The following is a 25,232-nucleotide window of genomic DNA, read 5'->3' as shown; positions in this document are numbered from 1 at the left end:
AAAAAAAAAAAAAAAAAAAAAAAAGGAGAAGTGTGAGGAGGAAGAGGAGGATCAGAAAGAACAAAAAGGAAAAGAATAAAAAAGAGATGAATACATTTTGCTTTAATTTATATGTACATACAGACTCTAGTCAAACAGCAAAAACTTGAAGATTTTTAAAAAGTTTATGTGAGTAGTGATCCCAATAGAGTTTTAAAATTATAAAATTTGGAAGACAGAGGCTTAAGCATGCAATGTACATGGAAGTGTGAAAATTTTGTATTTAAATTCTAAAAGCAAAGGATAAGGTGGAATTTTAATGATGTTTCTTAAAATGACCATAGAGAGTAAATTTTAGCATGTTTTTTTGTGTAAAGTTGAAACTCTAAAGTGAGATGAATATAAATTTGCTAATCAAAATACCTGAAAAACACATTTAGACTTAAAAATCTTACAGCAACCAAAGGCTACGATAATGCAAAATTATACAAAAATGATCATAATCATCTGGCTAATTTAGGGTTATTTGATTTCAGTAAAATTTCCTTACCTGGCTGCTGAAGGACAGTATATTTCAAATAGTGTGTGATCAAAACATTCCCCTCCATTTCCATGATTTTGGCACATCCAAGTCCTACTAATTCATCACAGTTTGTTCAAACAGTGGAAAACCCTCCCAAGCCAGAAGCAGTCACTCCCTACAAACTTCCACAGCGTTTTCTTTCCTCCTCTCTTGTGTTTTTATTCACTTCATATTGCCTTTTATGTATACATGTGCACCTGTGTTACATCCCTCAATGGACTACAAATCATTTGAGGGCAGAGTTCAAGAATTATTTAACCTTGAACTTTCTACAGCCCTCAGCCCAGTGTTTCCTACAGAACAGGTGTTCAATACATACTTGTCACTGAACGCATTTGCTCTGAATGCATTCGTACTGTTTCCTAACATAAAGGACTGACTGTGCTACAGATAAGATGCATAAGTACTCAGATAAACACAGAGAGATTGAGACAATCATTTAACTGTTATACAAACACAATATTTGGATATTTGAAAATACGGAATTTTTTACTTTTCATCCAGATGTTTGGTGTTATGGAAATACAGGCTTTACATTCAAATGGTATTTTTTTTTCTTTAATGGCAGATGTATATTTGGGAGGGGGGAAAAGTGAGCATTTCAGGAAGATTCACTTCCATTTGAGTTTACATGGAAGCAAAGACATTGAATTATAAAATAATAGCATCCCATAAAATTCAGAAAAGGTTTGAGATGTGAATAATTGCTAGATCCTAAGAAATTAAAATGTTTGGGGGATACTGAGAGCCACAGTGGGAAGGCCTCATTAAAAAGAGCAAAGAGAAAAGCATACTCTCTTCTGTAGATATGCTAAAGAAATACTCAATGAGCCTGATGGATTATCATACAAAGATTTTAAGAACAGTTATTAAATGTATTATTAAGATGTAGATAAAATAAAAAAGTGGAGAAGAAATTTTTTAAGATACCAAAGTTAATAACAGGAAAAAAGTGAGTATCTTAGGATAAGGAGAAACAAAAGCATCTGCAAGGAGACATGTTAAATATACATATTCTAACAGTATCAAGTGAGTTTATTATGGATGGGAGTGATGGAATTAAATGATGGTCCGACACCACCAACACTCATTTTACCTCTAAACTTCCAAAAAGGCATAAAAAATATTGCAGATAAAATTCAGAATTTCAAGCATAACAAATATAATTATTTTTCTATCGACTGAGGCTTTAAAGTTGAGCACAACCTTATTTCGAATATAACAGAAATACATTCCCAAGGCTAGAGAAAGATAATTTTTATTTAACATTTGTTAGGATGCTCCCATGAGCTGCTTGGCCATGCATGTTATGCTGCCTACATGGCTAATGGGTAATCTTACTAAATGAGCCAAAAGCCACAAATAAGGCCTTGACTCATTTAACAGTCATTTCACATTTCCACCTTATGACCAAATTAATATTTTATGGGGTCACTCAATTCTACAGCCAGACCACTTTTCCAAAAAATTGAATTTTGTACTTATTTATTTTATGGATCATTTGTTGAAGTAGATTTCAAAACAGGTTCAGGCTATTTAGATTTTTCAGTGAACTGCAGAAGAAAAACTCAGATTCAGAGTTTTAGATGTAGAGAGAATATTAGAGGTCATCTAATTCAGACTTCTCATTTTATGCCTAACAAAACTGTGGCTGACTGAGGCAAAATGGCTTGGCCTAGCCTCACTGGCTTCCCTCTCTTTTAAGATGTCCCTGATTTCTCCAGTGAAAAGAAATTTCACACACATGGTCTCAGAGAACCTCTTATAGAACATCTTATTTCTACCTAGGAGTTATAGATGCCAATATCCAGATTGTTTTCCTGCAAGTTACTTAATAACACCCATATACTATGTCTTTCTGTGCCACCCTATCTTTCCCTGTTTGCCACACTGCACTACAAATGCTTGCCTGTTTGTCTGTCTTCCCTATTAGACCATATGTGCCTTGAGAGTAGATATTGGGTGTCCGTATTTTACTTCCAGAAGCTAGTTTACTGCCTGGCATTTAAAAGTACCCAATATAAATATGTGTTGAACTAATCAAGTTGGAAAAGACTACAAGTGATTCTTTGCATCCCCAAAATACTATCTTAAAATTACAGAAAAGGAAGTTAGTGGAGGCAAAAGCCAGAGAGCAAATGAGAAGGAAGATTTAGAAGCACAGAGAGACAGAAAATAGCAACTTTTTATCCATATCAAACTTGAAATAGTGAAAATCAGCTCTTACTTAAAGCAAGAGTAAAACTTTGAACATGAAGAGAACTGGGAAGAAATGGCAAATCCAGATGGTGACAATGAGACACTGTGGAAAAGAAATAAATGCATTGAACATTTCATTAACATTTAATGTATTCATTTTAAATAGGCTAAGGGATTGCTTTAAAACAAGGGTCTGAAGTATGTAGTAGAGGGTTATATAATGTCTAGACAACTGAGATACTTGTATCTAATCTTATGACAACAATCCTACTTAACCGGTCCAGACACAGTGCCTTATGAGACTGAAGTTAGAAGGAAATGAGGATTAGTGATTCGTCCACTACAACATTTCTTTAATAACATGAAAAAAAAAAAAAGGCTAGGTGAAAAAAATCTGGGGCAAATATTAAGGAATTATTAAGCAACATTAAAAGCTATAATAAATAATTTCAGTATGTTCCAGTCAATTTTACTTGCATAGATTATGCTATGAATAATTTTGTCTGATTTATCGTAAGAATGCACTGAAGGTCTAGTTGGACAAGAGATAGCTAACATGGATTTAAAGAGGAATGGGCTGTTTAAAGAAGCTGAGGGTTCTCTTTTCTTTTTTCAAAAAGGTTATTATCTCTAGAGTAAGCAATGGAAATGTTGTGGATAGTATCTTCTTTGCTCATCTCAGAGTATGGGATAACAGAATGGGGTTAATGATAAGCTTAAAAAGTTATAAAAACAAGAAGGAAGTATCCATAAACTAATGACTTCTTATGATAGACAAAAGTGGTTAAAAGAAGAACCTTAATAGTGACTGAACATTTCTTACACTATGTTATGGAAAGTTTCAATCGGGGGGCTATGAAACACAACCCCTTAATAAGAGTTAGTTCTTTCATTCTACAGCTCAGCAAGAAAGAAACTCTAAGGAATAAAACAACCAGCATTAGGAACTTGGCTGAAGGGTGCAGAACTACTTTATTTTTCTAACATATACAGAGAGCTTCTTTCTGCATATAAATGAGTATTTCATACAACTAGACACTTAGACGAACACTCTAAAAAAGGCAGACTCAAAACATCTGACATTTTTCCTGTTTAATTATAGTCTCATAGTCTTAAAATATTTAGGAATTTATCTGATTTTTAAAAATACATGAGAAGCATCATTACCAGTCTGCCACAAAATACGACAAAGTAAAACAAGATATCATCCAAGTGTTTACCTTAGTTTAGTTATGCATTACTAGTAAATAAAGCCATCAACTATAATAAGCAACCATAGTAAGAAAACGCTTATCCAGGCCATCAAAAAAGGTCAGTTAGCAGTATTTGTTTTGGAACTCCCCACAGTTTTATCTTATCAATTTGTTTTTCCTTCCCTTTTTTTAGAGCAGCCTCTGCAGTGAAAGTTAAACTAAATCAAGATGGAAACAGAGCAAGGTACTCCCACTACATTATCTGTCTTTGTGCCCCATTAGTATTTTACCTAAGCTCTATAATGCATGAATACATTAAATATAAAGTATTTCTGAGCATATAAAAGAAAATCACTTTGTGAGTTTCTAATTTGTATGTAGACAAAATCAACTGATTAGTAAATAGAGCACCTTCAAAATGTCTTTTCATCATACCGATGAACATATTTTTTTCTGGTAATTAAAATATAAGATCATAAACTATCTAATCTATGCCGTAACCAGAAAAAAAAAATACATATTTTCATGATCTAAATATCTATTGACTAAACATTCACTCGTTCAAAACAAGTGATTAAATGCTAAAATATCAAACCATTTCATAGTATTTAACCTTTTGCCACCATAATGGAATGCAATGCTGAGTAAATCCAAATAAATTGGCAATTTATGGACTAAAAGAAAGTACAGACATAAAATTGAAAGTATTCTTGACAAAAGGAAGGCTACATGCTGATATATGTTTATAGTTTACTTAAATATTAATATGTGGCTATTTTTTTCCTAATTTGGAGTAAAAAAATCAGAAAATATTCAGATAATGCTTTTCTTAGCTTGGGTAGACAAGTTAACCTCAGCAGAAAATAGCCTAATTATCTCTCTACTATATTTGCTTCTATTCATCAACTGGACATAAGAAAGAGAAATAATACAGACCTATTTAAAATATAAATATGTGAAGTTATACACTAGTCATATTTTTTCAATCCATTTAAGCAAGTAAGATTTGATAGGCTGGGCGCGGTGGCTCAAGCCTGTAATCCCAGCACTTTGGGAGGCCGAGGCGGGTGGATCACGAGGTCAAGAGATCGAGACCATCCTGGTCAACATGGTGAAACCCCGTCTCTACTAAAAATACAAAAAATTAGCTGGGCATGGTGGTGCGTGCCTATAATCCCAGCTACTCAGGAGGCTGAGGCAGGAGAATTGCCTGAACCTAGGAGGCGGAGTTTGCGGTGAGCCGAGATCACGCCATTGCACTCCAGCCTGGGTAACATGAGTGAAACTCCAAAAAAAAAAAAAAAAAAAAAGATTTGATAGAAAGCAATAGCTATTTCTTATTCCTCCTAATTTGTATATTAGAAATTAGTAGCATATCTTTATATACTAAGAAATAAGTAATTCTGTATTTGCATAAAAATATTTCTTACAAGGATTTAGGAAGCCCTGAAAATGGTTGTCTCCAAAAAAACTGAACCTTAAAGGGACAAATTTTTAATGTAGCTAAATTCAACTGATATCAACCAGTATGGCCAGTAACTGCTTTGATTAGATGAGCACCCATTCTGATAGTTAAAATGTTTGAATTGTTGGTTGCTGTGAAACAATTATGGTTTTCTGCATGATGGCCAAAACCCTTTAGCACTTCTGATACCTGGTATGTTGTGGCTTTGGCAGAAGAACTTAAGCTTGACCCATAACTAGCATAATGTGAAGGGCATTCGTATATCAGAACAAGGTGAGTTAACCATCTTCTTCATCCTGAAATAAGGTATCTGGGGGGATTGCCTCAGGACTCCTTCAGACAACAAAATCTGAGGATGTTCACGTCCCTAATATAAAACGTTGTAGTATTTCCATATAACCTATGCACATCCTCCTGTATGCTTTAAATCATCTCTAGATTACTCATAGCTCCTAATAGAATGTAAATGCTATGTAAATAGTTATATAACAATTTTTATTTGCATTGTTTTTTACTGTTGTATTTTTATCTTTTGTTGCCTTTTTTTTCCTGGGTATTTTGCAGTTGGTTGAGTCCCCGGATGTGAAATCCACAGATGCAAAGGTCTGCTCATAGCCTGAAGTATATAGTTCGAAGGTATCTTGGCTATTCCTGTGTTACTGACTGAATCATATACATCATTAAAATACTTAAACAATTTAAATACCTTCATTTGAGTAATTGGAAATATACCCTCATGCAACAGAAGCTGAGTGGGTTTCATTCTCTGAGTTAGCGAAACACTTAAGGATTACCACATGGCAAGGAATAAGCCAGAAATGGCCTTTGGACTCTAAGCAGAAAATCATTAAGCAAATCCAAGGTACTATTTGTATGTATGTGCCATGAAAGTATTGATGCTTTATCTAAATAAACACATTTACTGACAGGAGGTAAGAGAGGATAGCTTTCAGCAAGAGATTAATAGGAGGAACCAAAATTATCTCAAAGAGATCAAAAGTATGGATAAAAATCACCACCCAACTCAGCACTCTGACTCCCGATATATGAGTGAAACTTGGATTTGACCTGGATACTGAGGAAGCTATATTGACAAACTCTCTTCCACTTAGCGTCAAGTCTGACCTGGCAGAAACTAAAGGAAAGGCTTTGACAGTTCAGGTATTTGAACATGTAAAATTTTCATATGGTGTACAGCACAAACGAAATGAAGGAAGAAATGCATAAACCACTATTTAAAAGGTCTTCATCTTTCCAACCTAATTAGCTAATTTTGAAATGGTACTACTACAAGGAAGGAATAAACCTATCTGCATTTTATCTTTGTGGTATTTGTATAATTCTACAAAGGCTCTTCCGTAAGTTCTTGAACACATTGTCACTTTTCATTTTAAGTGAATGGAATGCTAAAGATGTCATAGAAGAACCTAGAACCACACTCTCTGGAGACACTCCTTTCTTTTGGACATTTAGGATTATTACCCCTAAGTTATTGTAAACATAAAATCTGTCAGCAAGGGAATTCAACTTGAACTGTGCTTTACAGAAGTAAATGCAAATTGAAATATTGTAAGTTGAGTCATGAAGGGAGTTTGCTGTTTACTAAAGTGAGTTGAGTCCTTCTGTAAGATGAATAACTTTCTTGCAAAACAATTAATACTCCCCAATGGACTAATGCTTTTCTGATTTCTTTATGAACCAATCTAGACGTTTACAAAAAGAAAATGCTAAATGAAACATTCTGGTGGATTTATTAATAAGCACTTGGATTTTCTCTTCTGTGTTCTGTTCATTGTCATATGTCCAGCTTCTTAGGAAAAAGTCTAGGAGAGCAGTATAGCTCAGTAAGTATTTTGTAAGGGAATGAATATTTTTTCAGTGCTTGACCTGAGTCTGAAACATGGAATGTCTCTTTTTTTTTTTTTGGAGACCGAGTCTCACTCTGTTGCCCAGGCTGGAGTGCAGTGGCGCTATCTTGGCTCACTGCAACCACCACCTCCCCAGCTCAAGCAATTCCCCTGCCTCGGCCTCCAGAGTAGCTGGGATTACAGGCACACAGCACCACACCTGGCTAATTTTTTTTGTATTTTTAATAGAGACAGGGTTTCACCATGTTGGCCAGACTGGTCTTGAACTCCTGACCTCAGTCAATTCGCCCGCCTCTGCCTCTCAAAGTGCTGAGATTGCAGATGCGAACCACCACGCCTGGCAGAATGTCTCATTTAAGTGCACAAGGAAGCAAGGGAAATAATCAGTCTTTACCTTTCAAATTAGTAGTTAGAGCCACCTAGTTGGGAGGATACTAAAGACAAGGGGAGGGAAAATTTCTGCATGTTACTGATGTAAAAGCATATATTCTATCAATTTATTTACAGTAATGAAAATCTGAATTTTTGTCACGACAAATTCTATTAGCCCGTATTGACTCAGAAAGAAGGGGAAAAAACCTGTAGAAAACCCCATAGAACTTGTCATAATAGTCTAGGCAGAAGTATATGACTGTCATTCCAAGGCAGTAACACTTTCCATAATTTAATACCCTAGCGGATAAACATTCGAATTTAAAGTGTAGATACATTTTGGAAACACTCAACCAACTCAGGAAACACATGTGCTATGGTGTCATCAGGTCACACTTCAGGTGGAGCTCTGGGAAATTTTTTGGAAAATACCGGCAGAAATAGGTTGGAAGGAGAGACACAGAACACATAAATCCATTAGCAATTGCATTTATAGCTCTTTCCATCTGTCATTTTCAAAGCATTTTTCTAATATTAGCTGCTGAAGTTCTAAGTGCACATGGCTCATATCCATTGTCTCATCTCACTTGATAAAGGTACAGAACCAAACGCAGGAAGCATTTGTGACTTTTCACTTGTTTGTGATCCACGCAGAATTAAATGCAAAACTTAAGCTTTGGATTCTCAATTTCTTTCCCTATGTTGAAAATCCATGAGGCTAACTACTTCCTAGGAATGGTTGTCTTTTAACACAATCTTCATTCTTATTCTTCACATAGATTAGAGGGAAACTTTGGATATGAAAACATTGCTGATGTTACCCAATCTAATATAATCTACTGCACTGAAGATTTGATTATACCAACGCAAGGCAAGCAAGGCCAACTTATGGATAAAATAATCATGTGATATTGGCAAGATGTGATTAATTATATGAGGTCTACAGTTGCCATGGAACAATGCAAGACAGTGAATTTCTAAGGTATTTGTTTTAGCTTTGTATAAGATTTAGTAATTTAGCTAAATTCATACCTCTCTGTTCCTCCAGAATGTAAGCGATATTATGTCTCCTCATGACCAACACAAGCGGCCTATAGCATTTAACAAAACTGCTTAAAGAAATTAAAAGCTGATAATTGTAGGATTAATATGGAAGTCCTGAATAGTTCCACCATTAGGTCAGTTAATTGCAACTTTAAAATATTTATATCCTTCCCATTAGAACATAAGCTTGTTGAAAAAACTTGCAAGGAACTATTAGGAAAATTTCATGGAGTAAACTTTTCCCTAACCCAGGCTATAGTTGCGCAAGAGAGTTGGGGATCTAGAAACTTCTGTGGCTAATGTCTGCAACACACTGCGATAATGACCGGGAGACTAACTAATCACTCAAGTGAGAAAAAGCTTTGACAAGTCCAAGAAAAAAGGAGCTCACTGTCATTCATTCTGGGAAATTAAAACAAAAACAAAAACTTATAAAGAAATTCAGGCCATATCTCATGAGTGGAAGAAGAAACTAAAAAAGATTAAGAGACAAAGTGAGCTTATACACATTAGAATAATATATGCTCAAATCTCTGGAGAAACTCTATTATATCACAATTAATGCAGAAACTGCAATCAAGCCAGGCTAATTTCAATAGATTCCAAGTTTTGAACAGTTCCTAGGCTATCCAAGTGGGAATTTGGCCAGGACGCTGGGGTTAATAATTCATTTTGAGGAGGGCTAATTCTTTGGGAAGCAGCCCACTCTGCAGGAGGAAACATTTGGCCCATGTGAGCAAATTCGCTCTTAAAGATCGCCATCTATTAGCTCCACAAGACACCCTTTTTAGGGGGAGAAGAGGGAAGTAAGTTCACTTTCTCATACACATACAAATATTTATCATGTTTTCAATAAATATATGTTAATGTCAGAGAAATGGCCCAAGGATACACAATCTTAAAAAATAATTTTACGCCAACTTTTAAATGCCATGATCTTAGTACAGTATCATCAGAAGAGTATTATGGCTAAAAGTAGGGGCTCTGGAATCAGACGGCCCTGGCTTTTAATCTTGGCTCTGCAGATTACTTACTGTGAAACCTTGAAGGAGCTACTGAAATCACCCTAGGACTTGAGTTCTTCATTTATGAAACAGGAAAAATAATGGTACCTACCTCATAGAGTTCTTATGAGGTTTAAATAAGTCGTGTATTAATTGAACAAGTAGATACTGACTGCCAGGCATTGGTATAGGAGAGGAAAATTCCTGATCTCATGGAACTTACATTCTGACAAGGAGTGAAGGCACTAAATAAAAAATATAGAATCTGTCTGGGGGTGACAAACTTTATGAAGACAAATAAGGCACTATACAGAGATAGAAAATAACTGGGGAGGCTATTGTTTTATGTCGAGTAGCCAGGGAGAGCATTTTGAGAAGGTGACATTTGAGCATAGACAAGCATAGTCAGAGCCAGCTAGGAGGCAGGATGGCAAGGAGCCCAGAGCCCTACTGCGGAGTGAGAGGGGCTCAGTGGAAGGATGGGGGCTAGACAGGTAGCTGGTGCCAGACCCTCCTGGGCCTGTGGGTCATGTTAAAAGATGTAAGAACTAACACGGTGTCTGGCACATAGTAATTAAGCACATAATAAATAGTAGCTATTTATTTATTCATACTAGGTAAATACAGTCATAAATCAGAACCATTCATTGTTTCCATGGCTCTGTCACATAATGGGAGTTTTCTACATCAATCCTGTCATCCTCACAGAGTGGATATCCTAACACGTTTTAAATGCTCATGATACAACTAGTGTTTGTAAATATAAATATTTTGTGATGTGTGGTTATTCAGCATCTTATTTTTCTGTTGAAGGGCCTTAAAGTGATGTTTTCAAAAGGTATTTTGACTGAATAAAGTGAGATAGGATGCAAAAAGAATCTTCAGCTGGGGCATGTGCAGAGGGAAGATGAATTAGGACAGTGTCCTTTGCATTTTCCCCAAGAACACCAGAATGTAGATATGTCCTTATACTAAGCTGATCTAGAAGAAAATCTTTAACTGATCTTCAAGTCTCTAAATTGACTACAGTTTGGCCCCGGTCACCAACTAGCAAGTACACAAGACACCGAATGGATCATTCACGCCCTTCCCAAAACCTGAATGGTTCCATATCACCAATAACACAGGTTCTTCGCCTGCATTCTAAGGCCTTTCACAATATGGTCCCAAACCATCTTTCCAAATTTATATTCCACTACTCTGCAACACAAATATAAAATCCTAACCAAACCACATTGCCTTCTCTGTCCATTTTATTGGTCTATCATTGCTACCAAAACACCTTCCATCTTGCAGATATTCAAATGCTCACCATTCTTTCTCTCCTCCCCTGTTTCTATACACAAGGAACGCTATGTTTCCCAGTCCCTCTACACCTCTCCTCCCCATAATTGGGCAGGACCATGCAACTGATCACTAGAAAAACGACTGTGACTGAGGGTGTGCACACTATCTTGGGAGCTGAAGAATTCACTCGCTGCTATTAACTCCCCCAGCCCTTTCTCTTGCTGCTGCAATCATGGAGGTACTTATTAACAGTGAGGTGTTACAAAGTGGATGAAACTTTACATGCTGAGCTTATATAAGGAGGACAGCAGCCTCAGAGAGAAGCCTGAAGTCACCACTGATCTTATGGGCCCAAGGAACAAACTCATTTTGCATTAAGCCACTGAGGTTTTTGGTGCTATTTGTCCCAGCAGCGTAACAAATCCTATTCTGATTGATATACAGTTCTTCAAGATCAAGCTTCCTTGATCACTACTTTGAAGTGATTCTTCCTTTCTCTGTATTTCTAAAAAAATCATAAGGAGAAAATTTTTTTTACATGCTGGTTAGAAACTTCGTTGTAGGAAGAATCAGCTCTATTGAAAAGGATCTTTGCTAAGCCTGGGGGTTGAAAAATAGGGGTTGAAATAAATCCCCCAGGCCTGTGTTTCTAATGGCAGCCAAGTTTCTTGTCAGAGCAGGAAGCTACTCAACCTGAATTGCTGAGAAGCGGTGTTGAGAGCTGCCTAGGAGAAGAGGTGGAGAGGCGATTAAAGTCAAGAGGCGAGGCCTGGGAGGAGACCGCATAAAGGGAGTTTTTCAAGTGATACATGTGGTATGTGATGTGACACTTCCCCTTGACACTAAAAGTCTTCAGTAAAACTATAGAATTCACAAAATCCTTGATATGACTGTATTTCTTAAAAGGAAGCTGATGAAGGGGCTGAATTTTGCATCAAGTCTATGTTGGTTTAAAAGCGATTCACTTGTGCAGTCAAAGGAATCAGCTGGTATCTGGGTCACACTTCATTTATATTATTCATGTAGGAGAGATAGGCATTATAGTTCTTGCATTATAGAAACCGGGGGTAAGACAGTAAGGTTCTCAATAAAATGAACCATATTTCACGCGAGTCTTTATTTTGCATGTGCCTAGCTCAGAACTTTATAGCGGAAAATCTCAGTAGAAACGTGTCTACTGAAGAGACGATTGCTGCGGGTCAAAACCAGTCCTCCTCACTTCGCTTTCTCATATTGAAATGTAAACCAGCCATCATTTAGTGCTAGTTTATTTTGATTTTTTGTTAAAGGCATTTAAAGAATATTTTATGACATTTCAGTCATGTTCGCTTGTTAAGTGGCAGCAAATATTTTAAGCCTTCATCAGCCACAACTAATGAGACTTCCTTGTATTTCTTCTCCTAGTCTGCACCCTTAACTGCATTTAATTATCTGAATTTTCTCAGGATGAAGAAAAAGAGCTCCCATAAAGGGTGAGAATTGAGAGGAAATGTAGATAAAAATGAATTTCACTATCTCACTTCCAGTTTATCTACTCTGTCATCGACAGTAAAGTCCTGTTTTTGTCTCTTCAGAAAACCACATGACATTTGAGAATCTTCTCCTCTACTGCACAAATTTCAAAACCATCTGGAACACCTTCCTTCCTTCCTTCTCTCCACCTCCCTATTCGTCCATCCTTTTCTTCAAACACGAAAGTGTGTTTTCCTTATTTGGCTCGCTCTTCCTATGTTTTGGAGCTCTTACATTTTATCTTAATTCTTTAGTTACTTGAAGGTATTGTTTATATGAAAACAAGCTTAGGCATACATGGGGCAAATTGAGATAAATAATATTTACAGATAAATCCTCTGTGGTGTATATGAAAATTGAGAATCAACTTTTCTGACTTCTAATTTCAAATATTAATGAGAAGTAAAAGGGCAAAGATCAAACCCGTATAGGTACACAGGAGGAAGCACTAATACAATACATACAAAACTATTTTAAAATTAGTATGTTCGCTTTTTCAATCAAGAAGACTCGTGTGTGCTCCTTGTTAGCAAATTAAACTCACAATTATAATCTTTGAAGATCTTCCCATAATGAAAAAAAATAAATTTCAGCTCTTCATAACTTAAGACTTGAGAACAATGTCTTTTTGACCTTTTTTATCTTTGCAAAAAAGTACAGATATAAGAAAACTATACAGGGCCCTTGTCTTCAAATATTTAATACTTCATTTACTTGTTACAGCTGGAGAATTCTGGATTATTGACACTGACTCCGTAAATAACCTAGCTATGCAGCCAGTCACGTTTACAAAGATTGAATCCCTGGTTAAATTCTTCAAGTATAATATAGTTTTGTTTAAAACTGCAAACATTTATGTGTGTGTGTGTGTGTGTGTGTGTGTGTGTGTGTGTGTGTTATGCACACTCACACATACTCAGCAAGAAATTAAAGCGTGCCCATATTTAAAAAATCTCCCTGCAGGAAATCAGAGAGTGCCCATGATTTGAAAATCTGGATTTCAACACTATCCTTTGCTATACAAATTAGTGGAAGTGTCCACATCACTGTCCCCAGCACAGCACAAGGAAAGTGATTCCCCTCCAAGACAAGGGATTTCTGACACGTGTCTTTATTGCCCCATCATAAATTCATAAAGGGATGTCCGCTGTAACCAGTTGGCAAGTTCACTGCATAAACATCAACACCAACTTAATGACTGTGTACACATCGTAAACTAGAGAATCTTTATACAAAGAAATCAGATAAATCAAACATGAGCTGAGGCTAAGGAGAAAGCAATGAAAGCTTCAGGTTAAGGTGGCTGTGGGAGGGCACTGTGTCACGTTAGAGCAGAGAATAGAATATGCGTTAATGCAACTACAGTATGTGTAATTAAAAATTAGTAATATAAAATGTGTTTAAAGCAACATCTCATCAACAGATAAATAAGAAACATTCAGAAGTTTTAATTTTCTCACTGTATGTGTTCAAAAAATAGACAAAAAAAAACTCTGAAATTTCCTAAGGGGTTGATAAAAATAAAATGGTAGTGGTGGTGGGGTGGGGGGAATGTAAAGTTGATTTACTTGCCTCTGGCTAGTAACAGGAAAAATGAATAATCAGAACATAAAAACTTGTTTGGCCATATTTCATCTCCTATGTTTTGGTGCCAACCCATTTCATTCTAGTACCTCGAAGGCTGGTATAAAGCACCTTTAAGGCACACTGTTTTCTGAGCAATTATTTACAGCCAATCTCTAAGAAATGCTTAAGCATCACCTGGTAACACAAATTTTAAAATTATATTTAAAACACCCAAGGAGGTTTTTGCTGAACAAAAATTAGATTGCCTATATGCCAAAGCTCCTCATCAGCTGAAAGCTGGAAGCTAAATTTGGCCGTAAGAAACTGGCTTGGAACTTCGGAAGTTCTGGGGCCAAATTCAGCCCTGTATTACTTGTATGCCTTGTTACAGAGAAAAAAAATAGGGCTGTTCCAGTGATAGCAAGTGTTCCATTTATTCATCTCAAAAGCAATAAGATCCTAGAATGGAGCCTTCATAACACAAAATGCTTTTAAGTTCTCCCTGAGGGGAACACAATATACACAATTTATGTAAAAAGAAGAAAAATGAAAGCTAAGTATTTCAGTTAAGGGTCAGAAATCAATATTTCTTTAACAGCCTAAGCAACATGCATTACTCTTAATACAAATACTTCAGAGACTTTATATTCTTCATAAAGAGGGATTTTCACATAATTGGGGTTGAAAGTGACAGAATATGCTCTCCCAACTTAGCTTCTATTGCTACAAAATGAAAAGGAATATATTTGGACAGCATTTCACTGATCCCTGTCATCCTCGGTTAAAACTTCTTACCTAAATGTCCAAATGTGGAGCAACAGGTAACTAAATTTTAATACATCTCAATGGGATCTGATAAAGACATTCCAATATCAATATGAGGACAATATAGAAACAGAAACTATGAATGTAAAACTAGAAAAAGAACCTGAGAAAATGAGAATATGGCATTTTTCAGGTGGCAATATTTTGTTATGGTGTTGTTATGCTGTCAACAAAAAGTTTTAAAAAAGAAAAACTTCTGTTTCAGTAGAACAAAAGTAGGTTATGATAAGATGTAGTAGGAAGAGAATAGGCCTGAAGGTAAAGTGTCACTAAAAAGACAGAGTTTTAAAAAACAAACACCCTGATGAGTTGGTGAGCATTAATATTAGTCCTCCTGTGTTCTCCAAAATGGAGCCAGAGTGATCACTGCAGAGGACCTATGTCATCTTGTCACTCTACTGCTTGGCATGCTTCAGTGGCTTTCCATTATTTTCAGGCTGAAGATAAAAATGTTTATCACGGCCTTCAAGGTACCAGATGATCTGGGTGGATGCCTCCAGAGTCATTCTGCACCTTTATCAATATTGTTTTCTCTCCTTCATCTACATTGTCCCTTTCGTTTTCATACCTTGACCATGCTTCCTCTTGCCACAGGACCTTTGCACATGCTGTTCCTGGCTTTTTCCCTTGTACCCCATCTCACTGCTCCCAGAGCCCATATCCTCCTGCTTCAGATCTCAAGTTAGTCAATGCTGACCTTTCCAATCAAGTCAATTCTGTCTTACTGCAATCTCTCAAAGGTCTCTAGACTATTTTGTGGGGGCACTTACCCCAGGTGTCCTTTTACCAGGCTGTAAGCACCACAAGAGCAGCAGCTGCGTTATTCTTTTTAACCATCACTGTATCTCCAATTCCTAGCACTGGAGGTGGTTCATACAGAAAGTACCTGATAAATATTTGTGGAATGAATGAGTAAGTGAATGAGCCTCAAGGTGGAATTAAGTTTCTTAAAAAAGCCCACAGAAACAACCTCAAGTCACTTCTAAGCAGCTTGAAATTAAATAATAACTCAGATGCTATAACAATACTGGCACTACTCAATGGATAGGATTGAATTATCCAGTTATGGTTGGTGAGGCCCAGCTGCAAAAATGGGAGAGGATCATCAAACAGTACTTGTACTATCCGCAAGATCCTGAATACATGCCACAGGAGCAAACGTGCTAGATCTTTTGCTTGTGCATGGCTGTCTTCATTAGCCACACTGACTCAGTTCAACTTCTTCAAAAAAAAAAACCAACACCACTTAGAAGGATATTATCTACTTGCTAAGTTTTTAAATAAAGAAGCATATTCTCTTTCCTCCACATTTGGAATAAGTAACCAAACAGTGGTCACCCCTAACGAGCTGTGCTTTTGTGATAGCAACATTTTTTTTTTTTTTTTTTTTGAGATGTAGTCCCACTCTGTTGCTGAGCCTGGAGTGCGGTGGCGCGATCTTGGCTCACTGCAAACTCCGCCTCCCGGGTTCAAGCGATTCTCCTGCCTCAGCTCCCAGAGTAGCTTGGATTACAGGTGCCCACCACCATGCCCAGCTATTTTTTGTGTTTTTAGTAGAGACAAGGTTTCACCATGTTGCCTAGGCTAGTCTCGAACTCCTTACCTCAAGTCATCAGCCCGCCTCAGCCTCCCAAAATGCTGGGATTACAGGTGTGAGCCATGGCGCCCGGCCAATAGAAACTATTTTTAAAAATTCATCTATGAGTCTCATGCCTTTTAAAAGTTTGGCGTTTTTTTTTTTTTTTTTTTTTTGTTTTTTTTTCTTTTTTTTTTTTTTTTTTTTTTTTTTTTTTTTCCCTGTTTCTTCCTTTTTTCAATAGTGTATTCTGATATGATTCAAAGGAAAACCAGGGACCAATATTTCTTCTGGTTTCCAAATGACCTTAATTTTACTACAGCTTAAGATTGAAGTGTATGACAAATTCTTTTCTTCTAAAGCACAATTTAGAAGACTCAGTTGTGACAATCCTTAGAGATACCTTTTTCTGTGCATGAAAAGCAGCGAAGCAATTCTTTGACTCCTGATTTTGAAACCAATTTCCCATATCAAAAGTCTACAAATCTGTTGAAACTGCCTCTATTGCTTAGGACTAAGAAACAATTTCTTTGTGTGGGCTGACTGAACAACTATCTTTTAAATCTCTTACATATGCACTAGAATTAGTCTGTGTTTTCACATAAACCTTTTACTTGTCGATGTACAGCTGTGGAAGAAAGACTAAGCTTCAGTTTCCACTTGGCCATCAGAAACTAAAGTCACTTAATCTCTCTAAGCCTCAGTTTGCTAATCTATAAAATAGGACAACAATACCTGCTTTACAGGTATTTGGGAGGATTAAGAAAATGATGGAATCACACTTGATAAGCTGTAGAGCATTTACAGACAGAAAACATAATCAAGCTTCCACTTAGCTTGAGGATTCGGACACAGCTTTGCAGAGTAGCCAGTCACCAATGAACTCTTCTACCTCTGATGTGGTACCCGCACACCGCTTGCCCCAGCAGCAAGACCTTTGTTTCAAAATGTTTCACTAGCAAACAGTTAAAAGCTGTTCTTTGTTTAAGCACACTGACTCTTATTTGGATACTGCTGCCTCTTTAAAACTTAGATCTTAGTTTCTTCAAATGGGGAAAAGAAGAGTAGGCATAAAACTGTAGAATAAAGAGCCTGGAACTTAGTAGGTATTAGAAAACATAGTTTAAAAAAGTAAACATGAGTGAATAAACTCAAAGCATTTATCTATTTTAAATTATCCAATTGCCATGTGAAAAACAATCCGTAATTAGAAGAATCAGGTTTGGTGCTTTGCACATCATAAGCGTTGAAAACACAAAGAGGATGACTAGAGTAATCATGTTCATATAAGAAGTTAAAACATTAACACTAAAAAACTGTAACTGTACTTTTAACTAAAAAAAACCCCAAAAACTAATGACATTATTTTCCTCTCATTTAAAAAACACGAATATTCCACTTGGAATGTTTGTGACATATACAAATCCACTGATTTCCAAAATTAACCTTATGATATTTAAAGATGATATATGCCTTGTTGTCTATGGATGCCTGCCAGAACTTGTACTTACATATTTCTAAACACTTAATTCAGCAATATTTCACATCAATTTCCCCCTCATTTTTCTAGCTATCGTGCCCTGTGAGCAGTTCCTATTTTTGACCTGGAAAACTCTCAATAGAAATCAGTCACAGTTCTGTTTCCTAGAAATTTGAAGAGTGTCACCAAAGTTTCAGGTACAGATAAATTCTTGTCTATCTTGTATTCTGAAATACAAGCTCTTAGTTATTTCAGAAGATTCTATGTCAGGGCTGATATTGAATCTACAATTTTGTGTTTTAAAACACCAAACATCACAGTGAAATTAAAACATGAATTTCAGAATTCTCAGTGTTCATATTTCAAGCTCCTACATATTTCCTTTATTTTTTCTTTCCATCAAGCCATATAAATTGACCTCAGTAAGACCAATAAATTCACCAAATTCATTTGTAGTATTTTTGTTCACACTACAAAAATCAAATTGTTCATATTACAAAATTCAAATCACTTGACGTTTATCAATATTTCAATGATTTTCCATATTCTCCCAAATTCTGAAATTGACAGCTTATGACATACCATATTAACATTTACATATGAAAAGCAGAAGCAAAAAAAGCAATTTTCCTAAAAGAAGGCATTTAATCACATTGAAATAGGATCTTATCTTACAGGGCTGCCCCTCACTCTGCCCCTCACCCCACCTTATACTTTCTGGATGTTTAAGCTTGTGGCTTTGATTTACATGGGTTAACATCCTCTGTAATTTAAATCCAGGATCAGATGGACATGGCATGAGGAACCAGCCAGTGTGAGGCACCAGGTCCTACTGTTAAATCTGCATGCCATGTTCAGTCGAGAACAAAACACTTTTTTTCTAGTCTCTGCCTTCTCTGGGGTTTTGGGGTGAGAAAATAATTGAGTGTAGGATAGACACACCCATCAGAATTGTTCCTGAAACCCTTTGCATTTCAATCAGTGCAAAAATGCTTTTTAAATATTCCTGCTAACACGTGCCCAAGAGAGAAGAGTCGGTCTCATATTTTCCCAAAGATCAAAATATCAAGAGATGGGAAACTCTCCATAGAAAACCTTATTATCAAGGCTAAGGCAAGTACCTGGGGAATTAATAGCTGACATACCTCATTTTAAACATCTACCATATGTTCTTGGGAAATATAGCCATGTTACTTATCACTTTCTGTTTTCCTTTCACTGGTTTATGTTTTGCCTTGAATAAAAACTGCATGAAAACGTAGTCTTACGTTACCAGGTATGCATCTCCTCCATGGAATAGCTCAATAACATTTTTAGAGTTTTATTTATGCAAGCAAAAACGCTCCTCAAATCAGTGCAGGCTGAACTGCTTGAAGAATGCTTTCTGAATTCCAGAATACTGAAGTTTTTTCCAACATCACTCAGGTGCAGATACTTCCCAAAAGGCCTGTGACTACCTTTTCCCCTTCTTGGTTTTTAAATCATCTATCTGTGTTTCAGTTTTGTTTAAATTTATTCACAGTGGAATCGTGAAACTTAAGGCAAGGTGGTAGGTTTACAAAAAATAACAGTTCTGTGAATATACTGAACGTCTACCGTGTGCTAAAAGTGTTCCACACATACACCTGCATCTACATTTTCCCCTTCTTGACAACAGTCTGAGAAGGTAAGTTATGTACTTAGGTCACATGGCTAGTGAGTGGTGGAGCTGGGAACCTAATCAGGTTTTTGTTTTTGTTTTTACTTCCAACTGTTTGTTGTTTTGGCTGGCACACAATAGACGATGTTCATGTGCACAGCCATCCCCAGGCTGAGTCCAAGGTGAGATGACATTAAGAAAGCAAATGCGCAGGCAGGAGGAATAAGTTCAAGAGATCTGCTACACAACATGGTGACTACAGTCAATAACGATGTATTGTATACTTGAAAACTGCTGAGAGTAAATTTTAAGAATTATCACCACAAGAAAAATGAAGTACGTGAGGGAATGCATATGTTAATTAGTGTGTTTAGCCATTCCACAATGTATATGTATTTCAAACATCATGATGTATGCTGTAGATATATACAATTTTCATTTGTCAATTACAAAATACACAACTTTTTAAAAAGTTTCTACTAAGACAATATAAAGGAAAATTAAAAGGAAAAGACAAGTAATTATAAACAGATTTTTTAAAATAGAAAGCAAATGTGAATGTAAGTGAGTAAGAGTGGCTTCTTCTGGGCAGAACTATATCCATATGTATATTATATAATTATAATATGTATACACATACATATCTATCATTGGAAACATCAGTTCTTAAATACGATGACACACCACAACCGACAGAGACTGAGGGTGCTATCTCTGTGCCCAGGAACCTGGACAGATAGCAGATCTAAGGGTTGACACTGAATTGCTTATAAATTTGCTGTAAAAAATTAACAGATTAACAGAAAATGATCATTTTTGTTTGCTTTCTAATGCGATCAGTGGAGACATGCAATTCAATTCAATATCTACTGTCCACCTACTATGGGCATGGACCGGAAAGAGAAGTAAAACACAATCCCTGCCTTCCACAACTTAAAAACTCAAATAAGGCAGGTGTGAGAAGTATATACATAACAATTCAATAATATAATTTTAGAATGAAAATTCAGTTGAGGAAAAACACACTTTTTAAGAATGTTTTATATAGTTACTCAAAACCAGGCTTCTCATGGCATCAATATTAAAGAAAAGAATTTAAATCAAATCCATGAAATACATAGCAACAAATGAAACACACTGAAACACAAACTTAAAAAAAAAAGTCTTGCTGATGGGAAGGAATGGGGAAGTAAGCTAGCAAAGTGTTGAATAGCATAGTTTTTAACATCAAAGAGAATCAAGTTCAAGCTCCCAACTGAATTTACTATTCATGTGATCTTGGGTAAGTCCAGGGATCATCATCTACTAGAAAGAATAATGCTTCCTCCATCAAACAGTTGTCATATTAAAGAAGATAATGCTTGTAGTAAAGTATTTAATAGCAAAGTGCCTAACACACAGTTAACTAATAATATTAATAAATATCAGTAAATATTAACTTAGCCACACAAGGTCCAATGTGTTAGTTACTACAATAGCTGATACAGAAAGCAGGAGCCTTTTATTTACAGAACTCCCTATCTCTAATTCCTAAAGATAAAACTTAGGAAAGCCTGGTTGATCTTTATCTTCTTGAGTGATTTGAACAATAAAAGCTGTAGTGATCACAGGCCACCACACAGTGAAGGACATTCAGCATCAAAAGTCTAACTAGAGGAAAGCTCAGGCAAACAACCCGAATTCCAGTCCATTGACTGTTTGCTGAGCAACTACTATATACAACATCTCTTGCTTAGGATCTAAAATTACCCAAATTGAAAAATTTCCTTGCTAGCCCTCTAGAAAGGCACATGATCTACAAGTACATAACTTTAACATATGACAAGTTTTGATAAGCAGTTATCTTCTGCTGAAACCATAGATTCAATGTACATCTTCTGTATTTGCTAAGATAAAACATCATAAAGAAAAATTTCTTAACAATCCATGTTTCTTCTCAACAATACAAATGTGTTTCTGGTCTTCAGCCCAATTAATTTCCTTGGCATTTACAACAACAGCAACAATAACAATAAGAATTAACCTTTTGTTAAGTGCACAGTATGTGCCAGAGAGTGTGTGTTAGGTGATTTACATTTTTGCTAATCCTCAGAGCAATTTACAGATGCAGAATCCGAGATGTTAAATGACCTGCCTGAGGTAACACTGTCAGTAGTAGCAGAATCCAGATGAATTGAATCCAGGCCAGTCTGGCTCCAGGATCTGTGCTCTTATCACTGCACCACACTGGCATTGGTGCTACAGGCACTGAAGTGTGCCTGTTATTGTATTCTTGCTTCTTACATGGATTATTTTATTTTAAAATGCTAAGAAAATGTACTAATTACTCAAATAATGCAGGTTTATTGTAGAAAAGTTAGGAAAGACAGAAGAGCAAAGAAAACAAATTAAGTCTCAAATAATGTACCACCCAGAAAGGGCACAGCTAGTATTTTATACCTTTGCCTCCCAAAACTACTTTTTTCCTTACTTATTTGAATTTATTATTTTTTTAACAAAAAAGGGGCTTATACTGCATATACTCATTTCTAACTTGCTTCTTAAAAAGTTTATCAACATTTTTCCATATCAATAAATATACGTCTCTATTACATTTTGTTGGCTGTGTAATACTCCACAATACAGATACATCATGATTTGTCAAATTTGTTTCCAATTGCTAGACTGACTGCTTTCAATGTTATGGCTCAAATTAACATTATAACATCTATGTATATCTTTGTTTATTAGATCACTCACTTTTAAGAAAATTACTGGAGGTAAAAATAAAGGGCCAAAATATGCATTTTTGAAAGACTTAATTCTCTGGAAAGGCTGCACAAATTGAGATTTCTTCTGAAAATCGGAAACCTGAAATGCTCCACAATTTGAAACTTTTTGAGTACTGACATGATGCTACAAATGAAAAAATTCAACAACTGATTTTATGTGACAAGTTTCAGTCAAAACTTTGTTTTATGCATACAGTTATTTAAAACATTGTATAAAATCACCTTCAGGATATTTGCATAAGGTGTCTGCAAATATTCCAAATCTGAAAATTTTGAAATCCTAAGCACTTTTGGTCCCAAGCATTTCAGATAAGGGATTTTTTTTTTTTTTTTTTTTGCCAATATGATAGGTGAATATCTCAGTGTGTAATTTGCATTTCTCTAATTATGAATGAATCTGAACAGTTTTTCATATATTTGAAAAAGATCTTGCCGATTTTTCTAATAGATTTTGGTCATTTGACCTTCATTACTTTTTATTTATTTATTTTTTTTTTGAGACGGAGTTTCACTCATGTTACCCAGGCTGGAGTGCAATGGCGCGATCTCGGCTCACCGCAACCTCCGCCTCCTGGGTTCAGGCAATTCTCCTGCCTCAGCCTCCNCACAAATAAATTTCATGTTTAGATTTGGGTCCCATCCCCAATAATACATAGATTATGTATATGCAAATATTCCAAATCTGAAAATTTTGAAATCCTAAGCACTTTTGGTCCCAAGCATTTCAGATAAGGGATATCTGGTGCGTTGGTGTTTGCCAATATGATAGGTGAAAACTGACATTTTAGTTTTTATTTCCTTAAGTACTAGTATGGATAAACTTTTTTTTTTCACAGTTACTGATCACTTTCATTTTTTATTAATGAATTACTTAGTGGAGTCATATCAGGTGCATGTTTAATTTGATTGCATACACTCAGCAACATAATAACCTATATGTAATTAAAATTACATTTTGCATATATTCTCTTTATTATATATAGTCTGTTACATTTTACATTTATAAATGTATATTACTGTAAGGATTATGTATAAAAACCCCCATACAATATAGATATCATTAGAAATTTGGGAGATTTTTCCTTAACTTCGAAAATTCTCCATTTTTTCATTTTATAGTCTATTTCAGAATATTTATGAAAAGGATGTGCCTCATTACATTTTGCAAAAAGATGCGCCGCTATTGTGTTAAACCCCCAATTCAGTTTTGGGGTACCTTTTTCTAACTTATTTGTAAGAGTGTTTTACATAACAAAAATATTAACCCCTACTTAGCTACATGTTTATTGTGAATAATTCCCCTCAGTTTGTCATTTGTATTTTAACATTGTTTATGATATTTCTTGTCCTATAAAAAATTTAACTTTTTAATATTATATATATCTAACTGTGTTTTTCAACCATAATGATCACACTCTGAAAGACTTCTGTATTAGTTCATTTTCATGTTGCTGATAAACACATACCCTAGACTAGGCAATTTAGAAAAGAGTTACAGTTCTACATGCTGAGGAGGCCTCAAAATCATGGCATAAGGCAAGGAGGAACAAGTCACATCTTACGTGGATGGCAGCAGGCAAAGTAAGCTTGTGCAGGAAAACTCACCATTATCGCTTCTCGGCCTTTTGGCTAAGATCAAGTGTAGGAAAACTCACCATTATAATAAACATCAGATCATGTGAGACTTCCTACCAGAGATGAGCATGGGAAAGAGCTGCCCCCATGATTCCATTACCTCCCACTGGGTCCCTCCCACAACATGTGGGAATTCAAGATGAGATGTGGGTGGGGACACAGCCAAACCATATCAATTTCTTTAACTTAAAATTCTATAACTAATATATTCTACCAGTTTTGTCCTTTTATTTCTTATAGTAAAATTTTTAATTCATTAGGAGTCAAATGACATAATCCCTTCTGTTTTCTCCCATTTGAAATGCCATCTTTATTTTCAAATAAATTCTTATGTAAACTTTGGTATGTTTCTATACTGTCTCCTCTGTTCCACCAACAGGCACCTTCATTTCAGTGTCAGTTTAAAGCTATCTTTTTTTTTTTTGAGACGGAGATTCGCTCTTGTTGCCTCAGGCTGGGTTGCAATGGCACGATCTCGGCTCACTGCAACCTCTGCCTCCTGGGTTCAAGCGATTCTCCTGCCTCAGCCTCCTGAGTACTGGGAATACAGGCATGTGCCACCATGCCCGGCTAATTTTGTATTTTTAGCAGAGACGAGGTTTCTCCATGTTGGTCAGGCGGGTCTCCAACTCCTGACCTCAGGCCTCCCAAAGTGCTGGAATTATGTGTGAGCCACTGCACCCAGCAAAGCTGTCTTAATTACTATAGCTTTATAATATGTATTAATTAAAGTAGGACAAATATCTCACCTTTACTGCTCTTTTAAAAATATTAGGCTATATTACACATTTATTCTTCAAAATAAAACTTAGAATAATTTTTGTCAGGCTTCTCCTGAAAACTTCTTTTAAGATTCTGATGTGTAGATTGAGAGAATCTGTTAGGTTTACAATACATCCCTCCATTTTTTTCAAGTGTTTTTATGCTCCACAATTTCATTTGTCATTTCCTTCAAATAGGAAATGAACATTGCCTTTTAAAACTGTTGTTTGATATTATACATTTTGTTGTGCTTTTATCTTTTTATTACATTATTTTATTGCTGATAAAAACTATTGATATTTGCATATTGATTTTTTGTAACCTAATGAACTCATTGTTTTGAGTAGTTTTTTATTTGATTCTTTTTATTTCATTTTGCTCTTTTGTTCAGGTAAGCAATTATACCATTTACTAGTTATTTTATTTTTTTCTCCTTTCTGGTACTTATGCTTCCATTTTATTTCTTTTTGCT

At 35.8% G+C, this 25,232-nt stretch overlaps 1 protein-coding gene and 1 pseudogene across 9 annotated transcripts in view; one reads left to right on the top strand and one right to left on the bottom strand.

The window, feature by feature from the left end:
- The window catches only part of MEIS2 (Meis homeobox 2), a 212,259-nt gene that overhangs the window by 67,149 nt on the left and 119,878 nt on the right, over positions 1 to 25,232 (bottom strand). The gene's annotated exons all lie outside the window — the stretch shown is intronic.
- LOC119472836 lies at positions 23,973 to 24,103 on the top strand (annotated as a pseudogene).

This window comes from Cebus imitator, unplaced genomic scaffold, assembly GCF_001604975.1.
Source record: "Cebus imitator isolate Cc_AM_T3 unplaced genomic scaffold, Cebus_imitator-1.0 Scaffold119, whole genome shotgun sequence".
NCBI classification, from domain to species: domain Eukaryota; kingdom Metazoa; phylum Chordata; class Mammalia; order Primates; family Cebidae; genus Cebus; species Cebus imitator.
This window is presented reverse-complemented; position numbering and strand designations above follow the sequence as displayed.